Raw genomic sequence first — 14,279 nt, forward strand, 5'->3', positions numbered from 1 at the left:
CATAACATAATGTTATGTTCCAATATGGTGACATGAATTTATGTTATTCTTGTTTTTGTTGTCGTCGTGTTCTGTTAGTTGTCTGTTATATACAAACACCATCTATGGTTTAATAGTAAAATTGAACTGCACTATGACCAATCTTTACAGTTCTATTACTTGGTTTACATTTACGAAACCCACTCGATTTCAACTGTCAAATCCATAGGTTAATACTATGTTTACATTTACGAAATCCACTCGATTTCAACTGTCAATTCCATTGCTCAAACGTCAAATGAAATCGAATCGATTTCAGTTGAGTTTTCATTTGACGTATACGCAAAGGAATTGACAGTTGAAATCGAGTGGATTTCGTAAATGTAAACATAGTTTAAACGTCAAATGAAATCCAATGGATTTCAGATGAGATTTCATTTGACGTTTGAACTATGGAAATCGAGTGGATTTCGTAATGTAAACCAAGCATAAGTCTTTGTAAATTGGCACAATTAGCAAGGTAGTGGCATCGTAAAATTTTGAATATGTTATGTCAAAACATTCTTTATGTTGTTAGGGAAATTATAACAAAAATATTTTTTTTATAAAAGGATTTGACTTTTCATATTCAAACAGCTGGTGTGATCCAACTACCTTGGTAATTGTGCCATGGTAAAACCGTAAAAACAACCAACTTTTCCAATTTTAAATGTAAGGCCATGTTTATATTATAGCCTTTTGAAAGGTTAACCTTCTTAATGAGGATTTATTTGATGTATACGCAAAGGAATTGACATTTGAAACCCAGTGGGTTTGTTAAATCCGGTTATATATAAACGTACTATAACAGTTAATTTTTAGGTATTTTATGGAAATTATAATAAAATGTTTATTTATGTATGAAATATAAGAAAAATAAAACTGGTTACAATTGATATCATCTGAGTTGGGCAGTAATCCTTTATTTTAGAGTATAAAAACGGACTCCGCATCTGGCAGTAATAATCGAGTGAATTACAAAGCTCATAACAACTCTCGAACGGATGAACCGATTCGGTTCAAATTTTGGCTTTCGTAATATTTTGTCCAAACTTAGTTTAAGTTCGAAGATGAGCTATATCGGTCCACTCCTTCTGGTACCTCCCCCACAAAAGTTCCAAAATGTTCCGAAAATTTGTGGGCATGATAACTCTTGAAGGGCGTAACCGATTTGCTCCATACTTTGCACATCGTGAAATTTCTACCAGACTTAGATAAGGTACCAATATGGACTCAATCGACCCACTCCTTCGGGTACCTCCCACACAAAATTTCGGATAAGTTCAGTTGAGGACCTGCTCTTGAATCGCTTTAATTTTTGTGGCAACAACTTGTATTCACTTCACCATACTTCCTGAGAAAATGGCCGGAAAGTTGCAAAAAGCCTCTAGGACACCTTGTGTAGTGATTGGAGCGCAAGATAACTCTCGAACGGATCTGTCGTTGCGGTCCAAAATTTGGACTTCGTAATATTTTATCAAAACATAGTTTAAATTCGAAGATGGGCTATATCGGTGCTAGGACGATATCACTTGAATCGGGCAACCAATTTTGTTCAAACGTTGGATCTCTTAATATTTTATCAAAATTTAGTTTAACTTCAAAAATGGCCCATATCGGTCCTCCCTAAGGGTACCTGCCCTACAAAAGTTCAACATTTGTGTCTTAGTGCAGTTAATTCCTAATCCACATTTTTGTCTGCAAGTTCAAATGTCCAAAAAGGCCCACAAAATTCTGAAGAGACCTTAAATACATTCGATCTGTCCGGAGGTGAATTTTTCGCTTCACATTGGCTGAGGGTATATATCTGTCGGCAAAGCCGACTGACACTTTTTACTTGTTTTTACTATTTTTTCCGATAACATAAAGGAAAATTTGTTATCGTAGTAAAAATAAGTAGATTCTTGCAGTTTCTGGAACAGACCATATATTATTGCAAACGATGAATTTTTAAAAAATTCGATTCTTAATTAGGAATTACAATAAGAAATTCTTTCAATAATGTTGGGTTTTTTGTACATATTTGAAGATTTACTTGTTAATGACAAGATCAATCCAATAAATGCATAAATCGGTCGGAAATAACAAAAACAACGGACAAAAAGGATAGGTGTCTGTTTTTTTGGTGTCAACTAAATAATTGCAAAATAAATGAATGTGCAATAAAATCGTGGGATTTTGAGCGCGATTTTTTACAATTAAGGATTTTAATGACTTTTATGGTATGTGGACATGTAGATCCATAATATTTGATCATAAATTAATTGTTCTGTGTGTGTGTAACATAGACGGTATATTCAGAAAATGAGAAAGTCAGATAAACGGATTTCTGAAAATATGCTACATTCGATCTATTCCAATTATAATAATGGTAAATCCACAAGAAAAACCACTAAATCACCTCTCATAAGCTGAGAACCGTATACAACATCATATTCCGCACCTAGAGAGAAGACAGGCTCAAATTAAAGGCGTTACATGGCAGGTCAAAAATAGTAACACCACGAATTGGCAGGGGAATGATTAAAGAAATTGACGAAAGTCCCCATAGCAGCATCAGAAAATTTATTTTTCTTATTAAAAATGATTAGGGAGTAAGTGTCTCACATGAAAAACTTAGAAAAGTGCTACATAATAACATGCCTTCATCACGAGTGACTATGTAAAAACCTTCGCCCTCCCAGCACAATATATAGAAACTATTCAGACTTGTTACAGACAACTTTTCACGCCATCTTTAGTATTGGGATGACGTTATATTTTCTGATGACTAAAAATTATGCTGTACTATCACTTTATCTGCGCTCATGCTCCAACCGAAGACAAGGACGAACTGACCAAAGATATATTTTATGAGCGCTTAGAAGAAACATATGACCGTTGTCCTGTCCATGACATTAAAATTATTCTAGGCGATTTCAATGCCAAAATTGGAAGGAAAAATATCTTTGGCCCAACAGTCGGAAAATTCAGTCTCTACAGTGAAACATCTGACAATGGTATGAGGCTGATAGACTTCGCAGCGGCAAAAAAACATGGTAGTTAGCAGCACCAGATTTCAACATCTCGACATCCATAAGGGCACCTGGCTGTCTCCAGATCAGAAAACAAGTAATCATATTGATCACGTTGTGATAGATGGAAGACATTCATCTAGCGTGTTGGATGTGCGTTCGTTCCGAGGAACAAACGTAGACTCGGATCACTACCTTGCTGCAGCAAACGTACGCACCCGGTTAAACGTAGCAAACAAAGTACGAACAGACACAACACGAAAGTTAGACATCGGTAAGCTGCAATCACAACAGATAGCCACAGCAAATTCCACTCAACTAGTCCAATTGATAAATAAAAACATTCATCATCCCTATAAAATAACAGCGCAATGGCAAAGTATTGCCCACTCAATGCAAACAGCCGCAAAATCCATACTTGGATACCAGAGACCTCAACCAAGGAATCCATGGTATGATCAGGAGTGTCGTGCTGCTACCGAAGAGAAAAATGCGGCATATAGAGCTACTTTACAATCCGTAGCAACGCGTAGCTCACGAGAGAGATATCGGGAGAAAAGGAGAGAGGAGAAACGTCTTTTCCGCAGGATATGGAAAAGCGGTGGTGTGAAAAAAATCGAGATGTACAGGAACCAGAATGAAGTCCGAAAATTCTACCAACGAGTCAGGCATCAAACTGATGTCTTTGGTACAGGCACATCCTCCTGTACACGCAGAGAAAAAAATATGTTTGATCCAACAATATTCCAAGAGCAAAATATATATTGTTAACATATTGTTAGATTCCTTATGTAGTATTGTCAATCCAACAATCTTTATTGTCACACTGGACTTTATGTGTTCTAAATATAAATATGTGTTGTCACTTTGACACTATAACGTTTTGCACCAAACATGTAATTACGATAGTTTTGGTTAGAGGTGACAATATTTGTTGTTGCAATTCACAATAGTTTTGGTCAAAATGGACAATAAATATTGTTAGAACTTACAATAGTTTTGGTCACAAGTAACAATATTTTTTGTTGCAATTAACAAAAGTTTTGGTCAAAATGGACAATAAATATTGTTAGAACTTACAATAGTTTCGGTCAGAAGTAACAATATTTATTTTTGCAATTCACAATAGCTTTAGTCAAAATGGACAATACATATTGTTAGAACTTACAATAGTTTTGGTCAGAAGTAACAATATTTATTGTTGCAATTAACAATAGTTTTAGTCAAAATGGACAACTAGGCTACTCAACATTAGGTTCCAAATACTGTTGCTCACCCATCGATAGTTGAAGGGTAGAAAATTAGTCGACAGATTCAAATAGTTAATTCCATATTGACTGTATAATTGTGTTAACAGTGGCTAGCCATAAGGACGAGATGTGGACCGAAAATTTTGAAAAAACTTAATTTTTCTTATTTATACACCAATTGCTATTGCTAAGAACCAAAACGTCAGTTTGAGGCTTTGGTACAGGCACATCCTCCTGTACACGCAGAGAAAAAAATATGTTTGATCCAACAATATTCCAAGAGAAAAATATATATTGTTAACATATTGTTAGATTCCTTATGTAGTATTGTCAATCCAACAATCTTTATTGTCACACTGGACTATATTATGTGTTCTAAATATAAATATGTGTTGTCACTTTGACACTATAACGTTTTGGACCAAACATGTAATTACGATAGTTTTGTTTAGAGGTGACAATATTTGTTGTTGCAATTCACAATAGTTTTGGTCCAAATGGAAAATAAATATTGTTAGAACTTACAACTGTTTTGGTCAGAAGTAACAATATTTATTGTTGCAATTCACAATAGTTTTTTTCAAAATAGACAATAAATATAGTTAGAACTTACAATAGTTTTGGTCAGAAGTAACAATATTTATTGCTGCAATGAACAAAAGTTTTGGTCAAAATGGATAATAAGTATTGTTAGAACTTACAATAGTTTCGGTCAGAAGTAACAATATCTATTTTTGCAATTCACAATAGCTTTAGTCAAAATGGACAATACATATTGTTAGAACTTACAATAGTTTTGGTCAGAAGTAACAATATTTATTGTTGCAATTAACAAAAGTTTTGGTCAAAATGGACAATAAATATTGTTAGAACTTACAATAGTTTCGGTCAGAAGTAACAATATTTATTTTTGCAATTTACAATAGCTTTAGTCAAAATGGACAATACATATTCTTATGACTTACCAGCCGAGATGTTCAAACCCGGAGGCGACACGCTGATAAGGTGTATTCATCAGCTAGTTAGCACCATCTGGCAGGATGAACGAGTACCCGACGATTGGAACCTGAATATCCTGTGCCCCGTCCACAAGAAAGGAGATTAGACTGTATGCTCTAACTATAGGGACATAAGTCTACTCCCTATTGCCTACAAGATCGTGTCAGGGATATTGTGCGACCATTGACCATATGTTTACCCTGCGGCAAATCCTGGAGAAGACCCAAGAGATGCAGATCGACACATATCACCTTTTTGTCGATTATAAAGCAGCATTTGACAGTCCCCTCCGATCAAAGGCATTCCATGCAATGTCTGAATTTGGTATCCCCGCAAAGCTCATCCGGCTTTGTAAGATACTGATACTAGGTCCTCAGTTAAAATTGGAAAAAAACCTCTCCGAACAGTTCAGTACCAAAAGAGGTTTCAGACAAGGAGACAGCCTTTCGAGTGACCTATAGTCATATTCATGGTCACCACTGTAACTTCATCATAGTTTAATATTATATTATTCTCTTAGCTGTTTTTCAACACTCCAAATTTATAATTCTTCATATTAAGTCTAACTCTCTTTCAAACTTACTGTTATACATAAACACTCTCTAGTTTTTAGTTCTCCATTTAATTCTACCTCTCTTCAAACTTACTGTTATATAAACTCTCTCTCTCTCCAATTTATTAATTATAATTCTCCTCAATTTGCTCCAACATTGTTTCTTTGTTATTATCATTACATACTACAGTAGAACTTCGATAATTCGTAATTCAAGGGACCAGCCAATTTTTACGAATTATCGAAGATTACGATTTATCGAGATTACGAATTAACGAGGTTAAAATAAAAAATACGAATTATCGAGGTTTTTTCATTTATTGAAAAACTTATATAAAAATTCAGAAAAAAAACAAAAACTATTATTCATACAGCTTAAATAAGTACACTTGATTTGAAAACTAAAATAAATGAAATTAAACATGAAAAGAAGTCTGTGATAAGGTTGTTTAAGGCTATTTTCTCGTGTTTTTTTTTCTACTGAGTTTTCTATATGTACTAAATAGTTAAATAATGATTCGTCATGAATTGATAAAAAGAGCGTAGTTTTTGAATTGATGATTTTGCATCTTTATGTATCACAACTTCTTCGTGATTGTCACCATCACCGTGATTACTTTCTACATTTTCCCCTGAAACTTGTTCGACAATATCGTTATCTCCCAAATTTCCAATAACACCAACGTCATTATCCAAATTTTACGTATTCTTCAAAGGTAACGACATTCTCGGAATTAAAAGGTATACGTTGAAACTCGTTATTGATATTTACAATCGATTCATCGCATAAATTGTAGATCAAATCCTTAACAAAACCGCAAGCTCGGAAGCAATTTTAAATACACGATTCCCTTATGTTTATCCAACGGTAAAATCCGTTGGCAGCGCTTGGTGATTGTATAATTTCGCAAGAATTATTGATGCTATGCATTTGGTGCGTAAACATTTGTAATAAAAAGATGTTAACAACAAAATTGTAAAATTTTTATGAAATTTGAAAATGTTTTGAATTATTATATTACGAATTATCGAGGGGACCAAAATGCGTGTAATTTTTACGAAATATCCCGATTTTTTTAAGGGACCGGCAGTTTGTTACGAATTATCGAAGATTACGAATTATCGAGGTACGAATTATCGAAGTTCTACTGTACATATTATAAAAGAAGATGTTTTAGAAATAAATTCTTAGTTCAGATTTGGATCTCGTTTGAAAATATTGTTTAATAATTACGAGTTGGATATTAAAGCTTCAGCCGTAATTAGTACAATAATTATAATATCAATAAAATATAGAATAATAATAAAATAATGTGTTTCATTTCTAACTCATAAACATAACTCTATTCAACATTTTGCTGGAAAAGGTAATACGAGATGCAAATGTCAAAAGAAATGACACAATTTACACCAATAGCCACATGTTACTTGCTTAGGCTGATGACACAAGTTAATATCATTAATACTAATACATTAATATTAGTAATTAATAATCATATGGTTGATCCTCAGAAATTGTATTTCGCCTTTTTGTTATCGTAAGTTAAACGAATGATTTCGGTGTTGACCAAATTTTTATTACAATTATTGATTGATCCCATTAGGAACAACTTTTTGCGAAAATCTATCAAGATTTATTTAACAAATCTATTTCGTAACTTCCATGCCTGTATGGTAAAAGGTAAATTAAATTGTTAGTTAATGTTTGAATTGTTCTCTCATAATGTAATTCCTCTTTAATAGATTGGCTATTCATTTCATTGTTCTGAATAATCACACAATTGATGTACCAGAGGACGGACAGAAAAAAAAGCTTTTTCGGTCGACAGGTCGTTCTAACAAAGCATTGTTCTGTTACACTGGCAAACTCTACTGGCAGCCCTTTGTGCTCATCTATTCTTTTGCTTTATGTGATGTTCAGTAACTATCAGTAAGATCGACTGTGAAAACCTGTCCGTCTATCGAGAGAAGGAAGAAAACGAGACACATTTTTTAAATTGCTGTAATTGTCAACAAATCCGCCTGAATTTCAACTTATTCCGGAGTGAATTATAATATACCGTGAAATCAGCAGAATTGGCGCCATATTTTTGCTAAAAATTGTGGTATGGAAAAAGTAGCCATATTGTGTTTAACATAATCAAAAAAAAATTAAATTTGTTTCCAAATATCATCAATGAATGCTAAACGATTACACATAACAATTTATAGAATTACCTATAGTGGCATATCATAAGAGAAAAAAAATTCATTAGTCAAATCAAGCATTAATTCGAGTGTACGGTTTTAATTAGTCGGGGAATATTTCCCTGTTTTAAATGTAAATGTCTGAAATAAAAATTCTGTATTTGCATTTGCACTTCGGCAATCAGAGCAGTACAGTTGTTCTCCTTTTTCTAGTATTGTCACTTACATCAAATACATCATTCATTGGATTTGGCACATAATCTTAATTATCATTATCATGTCTATCAATCGGTTTTTTCACTTACTTCCTGATTTGATGTAAGGGACAGCACTAGATGCAACAGAACAACGCTGATAACCTTTAAAAATTCTTTGTTAGTGTTAAATGCTAGCATTCCAGCATCATTTGTCCCCAGCTACATAATTATAACAGTCGTCTACATAATACCTTATCATTACATTATTGAGATAACGCAACACAGAGAACCCAGCGAAAGTACTTTCAGCGAGAGGACAAAAGCGTAATCCACGTAAGTTTTTTTCCATTTATTGTTTTGTTTTGATCATCGATTTGCCAAAAGAAGAAATGATCAACTGAATGTTAACAGTGCATTGACCCGATACTACAATCTGACAAACATATTAAGATCTAATGTCAAACATATTAGTTGCACTTTTAAAATTTGGTCGATTGGTATAATATTTACCGGGAAACTGTTTAATCTTGTTGTGGGTGAAAATCGCGAGTGCATTACTACCAACTATGAAAAAACCTCACTCAAAATATTGCATTTAAATTCGGATATATAAAATTGTACCCACTTTCATATTGCATCTTGCTTTTTCCCTTTTTATTATTAGATTATATTTATCATTAAATTTCCATAAATTGATGTGTGCTTTTTCAACGGTTGTACCTCTCATGTGGTAGTGAATTGCTATGGGTTGCACATCTTTTTAATTATTATTTGTACAGTATGCAAAGTTCATATTCGTACAAACTTCAACTGCTATAGAATTATGTAAAAATAACGGTAATTTTATAAAAATTTTGCATGAATAAAAAGACAGACGAATATTTAAAATACTTAAGAAAAATGTGCTAGATATGATTAACTACTTGCAATTTATTCCCGAATTTTGGACGAAAATAGCTAATAGCAGTCCTTCTGTAACAATATTTGAAGTCTAATATGAAAATAAATGTTGTCAGCGTTTGGAAATACAAAGGAACGTAAACCGGGTTTAGGTGAAGTAAACACATTTTTGATTTTTACTAGGTAAAAATCGTAAGTTTCGTTTTATATTTGACATAAAGTGTATTGAAGTTTTAGAATATGGTTTTGAAAATCATTTTATGTCAAGACATACGAATATGAACTTTGCATACTGTAAATTCATTTCGCATGCAAAGTTCCTTACTTTAATTTCATTTATTCTTCTTAATTAGGATAAGGCTAATGAATTTTCAGATCTTAGCTTTAAAATCAGTTTATAATATCGAGTTTAAATGAAAATAAAAGTCAACATGAATTGTGAATAGATTTAACCATGTCTGTCTGATTTCCTCTAAGTGAAAGAGCTTGCTCAGAGTAAGTAGGGAGCATGGCACAATTACCCAGGTAGTGGCATCGTACAATTTTGAATATGTTATGTCAAAACAACAAAAATATTTTTTTTATAAAGGGATTTGACTTTTCATATTCGATCAGCTGGTGTGATACCACTACCTGGTAGTTCTGCCATGGTAGGGAGTAAAGCTGGGTACACATTAGGTATGTACGATAACTCAAAAGTTTGTACAAACTTTTACAAAATGCTGTTCGATAAAAAACTTGTTCAATGAAAGAGAAATGAGAAACAGTTGCAAGTATTTGCAAAAACTTGCAAATACTTTTTACTTGCGAAGTTATCGAACAGACCTATAGTCTGTTTTGAATGTCGATATTTTGCAATTATCGATAACTGTCAAACCGTCCAGCAAACACAAAACATTTTGTGGTTGCATGATGAATGACAAAAATGAGCGGCCACACTAGCAAGCAACAACAAAGCTGTCATTCAAAACTGACAGTGTGTACCCAGCTTTACAGTTAACAACTTTTCCTCGGAAAATGTTTTGTATGTATCATGGCACAGCATGCATCAGCACATCATGCATCAGCAAACAAATACAACAAAAACGAGTTCAGGGGCTCAATTCTGTTTCTATGAAAATCTGAAATGAAAACATTTATAAAGGAGAAAACTGTCAAATGAAAAAAATTATAAAGGAAATATTTTTCATTTCAAATTTTCATAGAACAGGAATCCAGCCCCAGTACTGTGAAATGTCAAAAATGTTTTCCAAAAATAAAGCGATTCACACATTTATTTCAACAAAATTTTGTTAGGCAGTTATTAATAGACATCGGATTTTGCATATTTGCATATTTTTTAATATTAAAGATACGAAGATTCTGATTGGACCAAAATTCGTTTCAAAGAAATCTAAATTCATTGGCAGGGTCATATTTCGTATTTATTTTGCATATTTGCATATTTTGCATATGCACAAAATATGCAAAAAATATGCAAAATATGCAAAAAATATGCAAAATATGCAAAAAATATGCAAAATATGCAAAAAATATGCAAAATATGCAAAAAATATGCAGAATATGCAAAAAATATGCAAAATATGCAAACAGATTTTGGCCGAAAATCGTCATAAAAGTCGTAAAATTGTCATTTAAAGTTGGAAAAGCCATCAAAAAATACATAACAGTGTTCTAAACTAAGACTGTTGACCGTATAACGTCGCTTTTTTCAGCAGATTATTATGTTAATAAGACCATTTCCGACAGTGTGGTGACGGGTATAAAAATATGTTATCGAAAAACCATTTTTTTTATTATTAAACTATGTAAAAATATAAAATTTGATAAAATATCAAACGTTTTATGTAAAATTCAATATTTTCTTTTTTGTAGCATCTTAATTTAATTTGTAGCATTGGGCTGGTTTTAACTCAAAGGACCAAATCGATCTTGGATTGTTTAGCCGGGGAGCCGACTAAACCTTTTAGTATCGTTAGATTTTAAGATTGCCAAAGTTTGAGCACAATTCGAATATGTTAAAACGTGGTACTGGGGCCTCGACGTTATGAAATCCATTTTTTTTGCTATTTGGCGACCTCGACGGCCCATACATGTGGAACGGTTAAAGCTACTTGCCCGTATTACGCATTTAACTAAAAGCTATTCTGTTCTTAACATTTCTTGCTGAACAACAAAGTACGTAAGTGTTACTGAATTCGAGATAATAAACCCAATGTCTCGAAAAAGGCCTTAGGGCAAAAATGGAGTCTATTTTAAAAAACAACTTTTTTCTTCCTATATTATCAAATTTTTGCGAATGAAAACGAATATATTTTACTTTATTTGAAAATGTTGCCTATTAGGGCGAAGGTCTATTTTTTTCTATTTATTTCTCGTTGGAGTCGAGCTTAATGACCGATGATCTTTGTAAGTGAAAAAGGAAAGCTGAAGATTCGAACCCCCACAACCACCATTATGTGACATGTTTCGCCTTTTGTAGAGGCTCATCAGACATATCGGCCGTGGAATGGCATTGCTATCCATCAAACATTTCCTTTTTTCAAATGTTATTTTGTTTTTACAAAGATGGACATTTGTACATTCATTGTATGGCTTCAATGACAAACGCTTACATTTTGTTCCTACATATTTTAATTTACTTATGCCCGTAATTTCAACGTCTGGGTAAACGGGTAGGTAGCTACCTATTAGTTATCTTTACCAACGCGTGTAAATTTTGAAATCATGTGGTAATATTGGTGATTTTCATTCATGATTTCGCAAAATCATTGCCACATAGAAGTGTTTTACAACTTTTAACACATTGGCAACGATTAACCAGGTAAAATCCTTGGTGTAAGTAACACGGCCGTTTTTGACTCGGTAACGTTACCTATGCGTTGAAATTATAAAATGTTGCTTACACGGGAGATATCTGTGAACTCATAGATAGCTACGTCTTGAAATTACGGGCATTAAGGGACTGACATAATGTAGTTTTGGAGCCACCTGGGTACAGATGACAACTTGGTGATGAACTCGACTCCTTGCTATGTCGCTCACAATTTTCAAGTTATTTACCATCCTTTACCCCTCCTGGTAATTGATGTTTTGTGGTCAAGTTGCATTATCTTTTTCAAGAAATTCAGAGTTAATGTTTAATCTCTTGAACAACAATTAAGTCTCACTTGTAATTATGCCTGGAAAACATTTTTCTAGGAATTTCGGCAGTTGATTTTTGTAAGTTTGGACCGATTATTTCTGGAGAAATTTCTGTCTTTGCTTTGTTAAGATTTTTGTCGTCTTTTGGATCTTTACGGTGTATTGCACTATCAGAATGCCTTTCGTATTAAGTAAATCTTGAATGCGGTTTAGGTCTTGTTTTGGACCTAAAATATTTCTGAATATCGTTTTCACTATCTTTATACCCTCAGCCTTTAGGCTAAGGAGGGTATATACACTTTGATACGATGAAAATGTGCCTCATCGAAATAATGGTTTTAGACGCCAAGTATGTTTGGACGAAATGTGTTTCAGACAATTTGGAGTCGATCTAGCCATGTCCGTCCGTCTGTCTGTCTGTCTGTCCTGCTGGCTGGAGCGCACGATAACTCTCGAACGGATGAACCGATTCGGTTCAAATTTTGGCTTTCGTAATATTTTGCCCAAACTTAGTTTAAGTTCGAAGATGGGTTATATCGGTCCACTCCTTCCGGTACCTCCCCCACAAAAGTTCGAAAATGTTCGGAAAGTTTGTGCACACAATAACTCTTGAAGGGAGAGACCGATTCGGTCCATACTTTGTATAGCGTAAACTTTCTACCAGAGCAATATGAGGTTCCAATATGGTCTCAATAGGTTCACTCCGTCGGGTACCTCCCACACAAAATTTCGGAAAAGTTCGGTTTAGGGCCTGGTCTCGAATCGCTTTGATTTTGGTTGTAGCAACTTATATTCAGTGCCCTTTATACGACGGTGCCAGTCCATATTTCCTGAGAAAATAGCCTGAAAGGTACAAAAAACCCCTATGACGCCGTATGTAATTGTTTGAGCGCTAATAATTCTCGAACGGATCTGCCGATTCAGTCCAAAATTTGGCTTTCGTAATATTTTGTCCAAACATAGTTTATGTTCGAAGATAATCCAAATCGGTCCATTCCTTCAGGTACCTCCCCCACAAAAGTTAAAAAAAGTTCGGAAAAATTGTGCGCACGATAACTCTTGAAGGGAGTGAACGATTTGGTCCCTATTTTACACATCTTAATACATCTACCAGATATAGATCAGGTATAAATATGGACTATATTTGTCCACTCCCTCGGGTACCTCCCACACAAAATTTCGGATAGGTTCATTTTAAGACCTGCTCTCGAGACACTTTGATTTCTATTGAAGCAACTGGCATTCGCTACCACAATTACGACGATAAATTTTTTTTCAGGGGCAAGTCCGTACTACTTGAGGAAACAGCCCGAAAGGTGTAAAAACCCCTATGTGTAGTCGCTGGAGAACACGAAAACTTCTTCTTCCCCTTAAAGTACCTCCCCCACAAAAGTTCAACATTCGTGACGAAATGCAGTTTAGGGTCTCATCGAAGATGTTTTGGAAATTAATGCCGATGCTGTTCATTGTTGTCCTGCTGTTAACAGTCATATTATGTTTTCCGTGGACAAGTCCATGCTTCCTGGCATACTGGTACAAAAGTTATAAGATGATCCACTGAAATAACTAGTGTGGTCAATATATATCAAAAAGATATGCCTCTCAAAATCATATCCACTTCCTATGTCGTCTATTCATTTGAGTAGCCCCTCCGCAAAACTTTAATCCTAATCTACATTATCGTCGGCAAGTTTAAAGGTACAAAATGGACACAAAATTCTAAAAAGACCCGAAATACATTCGATCTGTCCGTAGATTAATATTTCAATTCACATAGGCTGAGGGTATATCTCTGTCAGCAAAGCCGACTGATTCTTTTTTACTTGTTTGTATTAAACTCAATCTATTGTCTCTATATCTTTTTAACCTATTGATCATGTTTACCCAATATATCCCATATTATATCTACATAAATATTATCTTGTTCATTATAGGTTTTGTAAAATCAATAACCCAAACTCTCACTTATAACACTCATTTGTTGTCGTTTGGGATACCAAATAAACAAATAAAATAG

General features: G+C 33.9%; 1 protein-coding gene across 2 annotated transcripts in view; it reads left to right on the forward strand.

Moving 5' to 3' along the window:
* The first annotated feature begins 7,730 nt into the window (after positions 1-7,730).
* LOC141403352 (uncharacterized) overlaps positions 7,731-14,279 on the forward strand; it is an 80,288-nt gene continuing 73,739 nt past the window's right edge. The window contains exons 1-2 of one of the 2 annotated variants that reach the window (XM_073985648.1): positions 7,731-7,939; positions 8,401-8,551. The gene's annotated coding sequence lies outside the window, so the exon portion shown is untranslated. The remainder of the gene's footprint in view (positions 7,940-8,400; positions 8,552-14,279) is intronic. The other variant, XM_073985650.1, reaches the window with a different exon arrangement.

The sequence above is a fragment of the Musca autumnalis genome, unplaced genomic scaffold (genome assembly GCF_047663935.1).
Source record: "Musca autumnalis isolate F117 unplaced genomic scaffold, ASM4766393v1 scaffold_4, whole genome shotgun sequence".
NCBI classification, from domain to species: Eukaryota; Metazoa; Arthropoda; class Insecta; order Diptera; family Muscidae; genus Musca; species Musca autumnalis.